The sequence below is a fragment of the Pan paniscus genome, chromosome 7 (genome assembly GCF_029289425.2).
Source record: "Pan paniscus chromosome 7, NHGRI_mPanPan1-v2.0_pri, whole genome shotgun sequence".
NCBI lineage: Eukaryota > Metazoa > Chordata > Mammalia > Primates > Hominidae > Pan > Pan paniscus.
Genome location: NC_073256.2, coordinates 161,103,295 through 161,113,564, shown reverse-complemented (window position 1 = coordinate 161,113,564; position 10,270 = coordinate 161,103,295).

The window sequence follows — 10,270 nt, the reverse complement described above, 5'->3', positions numbered from 1 at the left end:
AAGTGCTGGGATTACAGGCATGAGCCACTGCACCCGGCGTCTCGTTCTGTTGCCCAGGCTGGAGTGCAGTAGTGTGATCTTGGCTCACTGCAACCTCCGCCTCCCAGGTTCAAGCAATTCTCCTACCTCAGTCTCCCGAGTAGCTAGGATTACAGGCGCCTTCCACCATACCCGGCTAATTTTTTTATATTTTTGGTAGAGGCTGGGTTTCACCATGTTGCCCAGGGTGGTCTCGAACTCCTGACCTTGTGAACCACCCACCTCAGCCTCCCAAAGTGTTGGGATTACAGGCATGAGCCACCACACCTGGCCAATTTTTTTTCTTTTACATAAGAGAATTTTGTGTGGTCAAAATAATGGGGGAAGGAAAAAAATTTTGGTCCTAATACAGAATGCCAATATAAAAAGGAAGTATAGGCTAAAACTGGGGGGGCAGTGAGTTGTACAAGGTTTGTGGAAGATGAATCTTGTGAAAAGAATTTTCTGGCCGGGCTCAGTGGCTCACACCTGTAATCCCAGCACTTTGGGAGGCCAAGGTGGGAGGATTGCTTGAGCTCAGGACTTCAAGATAAGCCTGGGCAACATAGCAAGACCTCATCTCTACTAAAAATCCAAAGAATTAGCCAGGTGTGGTGGCACATGCCTGTAGTCCTAGCTACTCAAAAGGCTGAGGCAGGAGGATTGCTTGAGCGTAGGAGTTCAAGGCTGCAGTGAGCCACGTTCACGCCACCGTACTCCAGCCTGGGCGACAGAGTGAGCCACGTTCACGCCACCGTACTCCAGCCTGGGCGACCGAGTGAGCCACGTTCACGCCACCGTACTCCAGCCTGGGCGACAGAGTGAGCCACGTTCACGCCACCGTACTCCAGCCTGGGCGACAGAGTGAGCCACGTTCACGCCACCGTACTCCAGCCTGGGCGACAGAGTGAGCCACGTTCACGCCACCGTACTCCAGCCTGGGCGACAGAGTGAGCCACGTTCACGCCACCGTACTCCAGCCTGGGCGACAGAGTGAGCCACGTTCACGCCACCGTACTCCAGCCTGGGCGACAGAGTGAGCCACGTTCACGCCACCGTACTGCAGCCTGGGCGACAGAGTGAGCCACGTTCACGCCACCGTACTCCAGCCTGGGCGACAGAGTGAGCCACGTTCACGCCACCGTACTGCAGCCTGGGCGACAGAGTGAGCCACGTTCACGCCACCGTACTCCAGCCTGGGCGACAGAGTGAGCCACGTTCACGCCACCGTACTCCAGCCTGGGCGACAGAGTGAGCCACGTTCACGCCACCGTACTGCAGCCTGGGCGACAGAGTGAGCCACGTTCACGCCACCGTACTGCAGCCTGGGCGACAGAGTGAGCCACGTTCACGCCACCGTACTGCAGCCTGGGCGACAGAGTGAGCCACGTTCACGCCACCGTACTGCAGCCTGGGCGACAGAGTGAGCCACGTTCACGCCACCGTACTGCAGCCTGGGCGACAGAGTGAGCCACGTTCACGCCACCGTACTCCAGCCTGGGCGACAGAGTGAGCCACGTTCACGCCACCGTACTCCAGCCTGGGCAACAGAGTGAGGTACTCCAGCCTGGGCAACAGAGTGAGGCCTTGTCCCAAAAAAATAAGAGGCCAACATGGGTGAAACCCCGTATCTACTGAAAATACAAAAATTAGCCGGGCATGATGGTGCACCCTGTAATCCCAGCCACTCGGGAGGCTGAGACAAGAGAATCGCTTGAACCTGAGAGGTGGAGATTACAGTGAGCTGAGATCACGCCACTGCACTCCAGCCTGGCGACAGAGCGAGACTCCATCTCAAAAAAGAAAAAAGAAAAGAAAAAAGTGTGTGTGATCAAGATGGCTAAAATTAGAAGGGGATCATTTAGTTTTACTAAAAATTGAGCATTAATATACAAAGCACACAGATGCAGAGCCAGAGTCTGGGCCCTGTGTTGGAATAACAGAGTTTTCCCGGAGCATTGATCCGCTCTGTAATAGAAAGTTGTAAAAGGTTATAAAATGTTTTTGGAAATCTTATCTTCTGTGATAAAAACTGAAATCGGATAGATATGTTTATAAAGTTATATTAAAATTAACTTTAGGGGCCGGGCACGATAGCTCACACCTGTAATCCCAGCACTTTGGGAGCCAAGGCGGGCGGATCACCTGAGGTCAGGAGTTCAAGACCAGCCTGGCCAACATGGTGAAACCCTGTCTCTACTAAAAATACAAAAATTAGCCAGGCATTGAGGCAGGCACATGTAATCCCAGCTACTCGGGAGGCTGAGGCAGGAGAATCACTTGAACCCAGGAGGTGGAGGTTGCAGTGAGCCGCGATCATGCCACTGCACTCCAGCTTGAGTGACAGAGTAAGACTCTGTCTCAAAAAAAAAAAATTAACTTTAGTATTAGTAGTATACTGATGCAAAGATAAAAATTGGTTTTCTCTTTAGAGAAAGATTATTGGAGGTATTAATAAGAAATCATTTAAAATGGTTTACCTTTGGAGTAAAAACAACAGAGGGACTGGGCACAGAGGCTCACGCCTGTAATCCCAGCACTTTGGGAGGCCAAGGCAGGCAGATCACTTGAGGTCAGGAGTTTGAGACCAGCCCGGCCAACATGGTGAAGCCCTGTCTCTACTAAAAATACAAAAATTAGCTGGGCATGGTGCCAGGGCCTGCAATCCCAGCTACTTGGGAAGCTGAGGCAGGAGAATTGCTTGAACCCAGGAGGCAAAGGTTGCAGTGAGCCGAGATGGTGCCACTGCACTCCAGCCTCGGCCACAGAGAGAGACTCCATCTCAAAAACAAAAAAGTTAATTAATTAAATTAAAATTTAAAAATACAAAAAATGTCATGTAATACATCGACTCTCCTGAAGTTGCCTACATCCCCCTGCATCTCCCCTGTACTGAGAGTGTCAGAGCTTCTAGGTCTCCCTGGGTTTAGTGTAGATATTTACTTTTCTTTCCGGGGATGGCCCTGTGCATGGAAGATACTTGTCCACCTTTTCTCCTGTTCATCTGCCTGTGGTCAATTGATTCACAGGCTCAGGTATCAAATGCTCAGAGGGTGGAGGGGAAGTTCTCCCTCCCCGTCAGGGCACTCATCTGCACAGGCAGGATGTGTACGCAGGCCTGCAGACACCTCGTGGGGCTGCCTCAGCTAATTGCCACAAAACAACGCAAGGTTATTGTCCTGTAGTTCTAGAAGCTAAACGTTCAAAATCAGGGTGTCAGTAGCACTGTGCTCCCTCCAAAGGATCTAGAGAGGAATCTTTGCAGCCTCTTCCCGATTCTGGGGATGGCGGGCAATCCTTGGCACTCTCTGGCTGTAGCGGCATCTCTCCAACAGCTGCCTCTATCATCACTGAGCCGTCTTCTCCCTGTGTCCAGATTTCCTCTCTTTATAAGAATATCGGACTGGGCGCGGTGGCTCAAGCCTGTAATCCCAGCACTTTGGGAGGCCGAGGCGGGCGGATCACGAGGTCAGGAGATGGAGACCATCCTGGCTAAAACGGTGAAACCCTGTCTCTAGTAAAAATACAAAAAAAATTAGCCAGACGAGGTGGCAGGTGCCTGTAATCCCAGCTACTCAGGAGGCTGAGGCAGGAGAATGGCGTGAACCCCGGGGGGCGGAGCCTGCAGTGAGCCGAGATCATGCCACTGCACTCCAGCCTAGGCGACAGTGAGACTCCGTCTCAAAAAAAAAAAAAAAAAAAAAAGAATATCGGGCCGGGCACAGTGGCTTACGCCTGTAATCCCAGCACTTTGGGAGGCCGAGGCAGGCGGATTGCCTGAGCTCAGGAGTTTGAGACCAGCCTGGGCAACACAGTGAAACTCCGTCTCTACTAAAATACAAAAAGTTAGCCGGGCGTGGCAGCATGCGCCTGTAATCCCAGCTACACTGGAGGCAGAGGCAGGAGAATTGCTTGAACCCGGGAGGTGGAGGTTGCACTGAGCCAAGATCGCGTCATTGCATTCCAGCCAGGGCGACAGCGAGACTCTGTCTCAAAAAAAAAAAAAAAAAAAGACCAGGCGCGGTGGCTCATGCTTGTAATCCCAGCACTTTGGGAGGCCAAGGCAGGCGGATCACGAGGTCAGGAGATCAAGACCATCCTGGCTACAGTGAAACCCCATTTCTACTAGAACTACAAAAAATTAGCCGGGCGTGGTGGCAGGCACCTATAGTCCCAGCTACTCGGGAAGCTGAGGCAGGAGAATGGCGTGAACCTGGGAGGTGGAGGTTGCAGTGAGCCAAGATGGCACCAGTGCACTCCAGCCTGGGCGACAGAGGTAGACTCTGTCTCAGAAAAAAAAAAAAAAAAAATCAGTCACTGGATTTGGGCCCACCCTACCTCCATATGACCTCATGTTAACTTGATGACATCTGCAAAGACCCCATTCCCAAAAAGGTCACCTTCACCAGTAAGTTGGGGGTTAGGACTTGAATATAGCTTTTTGGTTGTCATAATTCAACCCATAGCACTGCCTTTTTCATTCCATGTTATGTTTTTTGAGATTTTTGAGATTTGCCAATAAATGAAGCTATAAATTATCAGTGAAAATAAATAATTCAAAATCTAAGCTGTTGAAACTCTAAATTATTTTAAGCCTTAAAAGAATGATTATGAGACGAGGCCCGGTGGCTCATGCCTGTAATCCCAGCACTTTGAGAGGCTGATGGGGGTGGATCACTTGAGGTTAGGGGTTCAAGACCAGGCTGGCCAACGTGGTGAAACCCTGTCTCTACTAAAAATACAAAAATTAGCCGGGTGTGGTGGTGTGTGCCTCTAGTCCCAGCTACTTGGGAGGCTGAGGCAGGAGAATTGTTTGAACCTGGGAGGCAGAGGTTGCAGTGAGCTGAGATCACGCCATTGCACTCCAGCCTGGGCGACAGAGCAAGACTCCATCTCAAAAAAAAAAAAAAAAGAATGCTGATGGACCTGAGTCATGTGACAGACAGTTGTATGTAACCTAGGCAACTAGAACCTTTTTTTCTCTGATTTTAGATTAAGCCTTCTTCCTTGCATGCATTGTTTCCTAAAAGGCTGTCAATGGCTGAAGGGCACCAGGGAAGAGCCCTTGCCTCTCCAATGTCGACTTTCACTGTAGATTAACCTCCTTCTCAGCTGCCTCAACAAAGGCTTCATGGCTCTCAAGCTGTATTAAGATGGAATGTTAAATATACTCTTTTAAGTTAGAAAGGAAAGGAAAACAAGCTGTAGGGAAAAGAAAACACACTGAAACCGACTAATTAATTTGTTGTACCTCTTAAACCAGCCTTGTATAGAAAATTTTGTAATCCAGGTAAACGTCTTTGTTTTCTGTCTCTAATAAGCAAGAACTTAACTTTTAACTTTGGAACTGATATGGTTTGGCTGTGTCCCCACCCAAATCTCATCTGGAATTCCCATGTGTTGTAGGAGGAACCTGGTAGGAGGTAATTGAATCTCAGGGGCAGGTCTTTCCTGTGCTGTTCTCGTGATAGTGAGTACGGCTCACAGGATCTGATGGTTATATAAAGGGGAGTTTCCCTGCACAAGCTTTCTTGCCTGCCACCATATGAGACGTGCCTTTCACCTTCCATCATGATTGTGAGGCCTCCCCAGCCACATGGAACTGTAAGTCCAATAAACCTCTTTCTTTTGTAAATTGCCCAGTCTTGGGTATGTCTTTATCAGCAGTGTGAAAGCAGACTAATACAGGAACACTGAACCCATTTCTCCGCAGTCAGTGTCTCCTAGGTAGCTATTCCCAGCTTTTTGCTTGAATAAACTCTAAAACTAATTCTGGGTTGGACATGGTGGGTCAGGCCTGTAATCCCAGCTCTTTGGAAGGCCAAGGCAGGAGGACTGCATGAGTCCAGGAGTTTGAGGCCAGCCTAGGCAAAATAGGGAGACCTCGGCTGGGCACAGTGGCTCACGCCTGTAATCCCAGCACTTTGGGAGGCCGAGGCGGGCAGATCATGAGGTCAGGAGATCGAGACCATCCTGGCTAACACGGTGAAACCCCGTCTCTACTAAAAATACAAAAATTAGCCAGACACGGTGGCAGGCATCTGTAGTCCCAGCTACTCAGGAGGCTGAGGCAGGAGAATGGTGCGAACCCGGGAGGCGGAGCTTGCAGTGAGCCAAGATTGTGCCACTGCACTCCAGCCTGGGCGATAGAGTGAGACTCTGTCTCAAAAAAAAAAAAAAATAGGGAGACCTCATCTTTACAAAAAAATGCAAGAATTAGCTGGGTGTGGTGGTGCACACCCCTAGTTCCAGCTACTCAGGAGGCCAAGGTAGAAGGATTGCTTGGACCCAGGAGGCCAAAGATTCAGTGAGCCATGATTGGCCACTGCACTCCAGTGGGCAGTTGAATTTTTGTTTTGTTTTGTTCTGGGACAGGGTCTAGCAATAGAGCAAGACCCTGCCTCAAAACAAAATAATACAAAACTGATTCTGGGCCAGGCGCAGTGGCTCACGCCTATAATCCCAGTGCTTTGGGAGGCCGAGGCAGGCAGACCACCTGAGGTCAGGAGTTTGAGACCAACCTGACCAACATGGAGAAACCCGTCTCTACAAAAAAAAAAAAAAAAAAAAAATTAGCCATGTTGGTGCATGTCTGTAATCCCACCTACTCAGGTGGCTGAGGCGGGAGAATCACTTGAACCCAGGAGGCAGAGGTTGTGGTGAGCCGAGAGCACGCCATTGAACTCCAGCCTGGGCAGCAAGAGCGAAACTCCATCTCAAAACAAAACGACACAAAAAAACTGATTCTAACCTTTTGATTACTTCAGGCTGACATATCCATTTTCACAGAAAAATAGCTTCTGGTATCAACATCACTTATCCATCCATTCTCCTGTCCAGGCCATCAGTGCTGTCTGCATCTTTTTGCTTTACCGCAGGGCTGCTGTGGAATTCCTGCGCCGTCTCCCAGTGCACACACAGGACACCCTCTCTGGTAGACTCTGGGAGCATCGCTGCTGTGCAGACAGGGATCGGCCTGCGACTCTGCGAGGGGGACCTCCTGTCTCGTAGTGTCTGTGCCACCTGTAGCTCTGCGTCCTCACCAACCCTAGGCACCATCTGATGGTTAAATGGGCCAATCTGGTGGATATAAAATGCTCTTTTTGTGGTTTTAGGGTTTTTTTACTCCCCTCTCCCTCTCTTTGTGGTTTTAATTTGTATTTCCGCTGGACATAGTGGTTCACACCTGTCATCCCAGCACTTTGAGAGTTAATTAATTAACTTCCTTCACCATATTGGCCAGGCTGGTCTTGAACTCCTGACCTCGTGATCCACCCGCCTCAGCCTCCCAAAGTGCTGGGATTACAGGCGTGAGCCACCGCACCTGGCCGATTGGGTTTTTTTGTTTGATTTGAGACAGGGTCTCACTCTGTCGCCCAGGCTGGAGTGCAGTGGTGTAATCATAGCTCATTGCAGCCTCGACCTCCTGGGCTCAAGTGATCCTCCCACCTCAGCCTCCCAGGTAGCTGGACCCACAGGCATGCAGCACCATATCCAGCTAATTTTTTTTTTTTGAAACGGAGTCCCACTCCGTTGCCCCTGCTGGAGTGCAGTGGCACAACCTCAGCTCACTGCAACCTCTACCTCCCGGGTTCAAGCAATTCTCATGCCTCAGCCTCCTGAGTAGCTGGGATTACAGGTGCCCCTCACCATGCCTGGCTAATTTTTTTTGTATTTTTAGTAGAGACAGGGTTTTACCATGTTGGCCAGGATGGTCTCGAACTCCTGACCTCAGGTGATCTGCCCACCTCAGCCTCCCAAAATGCTGGGATTACAAGGGTTAGCCACCGTGCCTGGCCTCTGGCTAATTTTTTATTTTTTGTAGAGACGGGGTCTCACTATGTTAGCCAGGCTTGTCTCAAACTTCTGGCCTCAAGGGTGATACCTCCACCTCGCAAAGCACTGTGATTACAGGCGTGAATTACTGGCCTGGCACATTGTTTTAATTTGTTACTAAGAGATGTGGATTCAACTGCACATCTGAGACCAGTGATATTCCTTATAAGAGGGATCCCCAACCCCCAGGCTATGGACCAGTTCCGGTCTGTGGCCTGTTAGGAACTGGGCCACACAGCAGGAGGTGAGGCCAGGCGAGTGAGCATTTCAGCTTGAACTCTGCCTCCTCTGGTATCAGTGGTGGCATGAGATTCTCATCGGAGCACCAACCCTATTGTGAACTGTGCAGACAAGGGATCTAGGTTGTGCACTCCTTTTGAGAATCCAATGCCTGAGGATCTGAGGTGGAACAGTTTCGTCCTGAAACCACCCCCGCCCTGGTCCATGGAAAAATTGTCTTCCACGAAACCGGTCCCCGGTGCCAAAAAGGCTGTGGACCGCTGCCTTAAAACAATTCAAAATTACAAATGCTATTACTATCTCTTCTTTTTCTTAAGAGACAAGTTCTCACTCTGTCCCCAGGCTAGAGTGCTGTGGCACAATCACAGCTCACTACAGCTTCAAACTCCTGGGCTCAAGGGATCCTCCTGCTTTAGCCTCCCAAAGGTGCTGGGATTGTAGGCATGAGCCACCGCGCCCGGCCCAATATTTCTTAAGTTCGCCCAAAGATGGAACATCTTGAAGAAATCTGGATCCGTTTTGACCTTGAACCCTTCCCTGCTTGGACACAGAATAGGAATAGTGACGTGTCAAAAGCATCAGATACAATGTAGACAGGATTTGAGAAGCTCTGAGAGAGAAGGGAAATGGTGTAGGATACCCAGATGAATACCTAATTGTCTTTCATGGGAAACAAAATTAATTTTGAATGTTCACTGCCACAGCTATTTGATATGAACTGTAGGTCATTAATAATGTTAGAGAAAGCTCACCAAAACCCAAGCAGAAAGACTGACAAATTCACTTTCGAAAGGATTTTAAAACACATTTCTTTAATTTTAGAGAAAATAGTTTTCTAAATTGAAAAAGCTGCACATGAAATACACAAGAGTGGCATACCAATAAAATAGGGGAAATTGGCACAAAAATGTTTGTATGACTATGAAGGAGAAAATTCTCACATAAATAATCCTAAGGTAATTTTTGCATAAAGGATTTTCTGACTGTTAGAGATTAAGGTATAGGGCCAATCAAAGAGAGATGTGAACAGACGGACTATCTTCCTGCTCTTTTTCTTTTTGTTTACAATACTCCAGCATTGGGAAGTCTGAAGGAGCATGAGAAAGACTGTTGCTGTAAGACACGGCGCTATCTATGGCCTGAATGTTTGTTATCTGTTGAAATCCTAACCCCGAAGGTAATGGTATGAGGAGGTGAGGACTTTGGGATGGGATGACTGCTCTCATAAAGGAGGCTAGAGAAAGGCTCCTGGCCCTTTCCAGCAGGCGAGGACACAGATGCCGTCTTGAACCAGGAAGTGGCCGCACCAGACACGGAATCTGCCAGCACCTGGTTCCTGCACTTCCCAACCTCCAGATCTGTGAGAAATAAAATTCTGTTGTTTACAGCCATCCACTCTGTGCTTCAGAGACCTGAACAGACTAAGACAGATGGTGAGCAGTGCTCTATAAAGGTGGTGATTATAAAGTGAAATTAAACATTATATATAAAAATCCATGACTGGCTGGGTGCAGTGGTTCACACGTGTAATCCCAACACTTTCGGAGGCTGAAGCAAGCGGATCACCTGAGGTCAGGCGTTCAAAACCAGCCTGGCCAACATGGCGAAACCCTGTCTCTAATAAAAATACAAATATTAGCCAAGTGTAGTGGCGGGCGCCTGTAATCCCAGCTACTCAGGGAAGCTGAGGCACGAGAATCGCTCGAACCTGGGAGGCGGAGGTTGCAGTGAGCCAAGATCGCGCCACTGCACTGCAGCCTGGGCAACAGAGCAAGACTCCATCTCAAAAAAAAAAAAAAATCCACGACTAATTTCTGAATCTAAGAAATTATGGAGGCCAGGCGTGGTGGCTCATGCCTGTAATCCCAGCACTTTGGGAGGCCGAGGCAGGCGGATCACGAGGTCAGGAGATCGAGACCATCCTGGCTAAGAGGGTGAAACCCCGTCTCTACTAAAAATACAAAAATTAGCTGGGCGTGGTGGCACACACCTGTTGTCCCAGCTACTCGGGAGGCTGAGGCATGAGAATTGCTTGAATCTGGGAGGCAGAGGTTGCAGTGAACTGAGATCACGCCACTGTACTCTAGCCTGGGCGAGAGAGCGAGACTCCATCTAAAAAAAAACCAAAAAAAGAAATTTTGGATTTCTTTGATAATTTCAGTTTCTACTGCCTCAA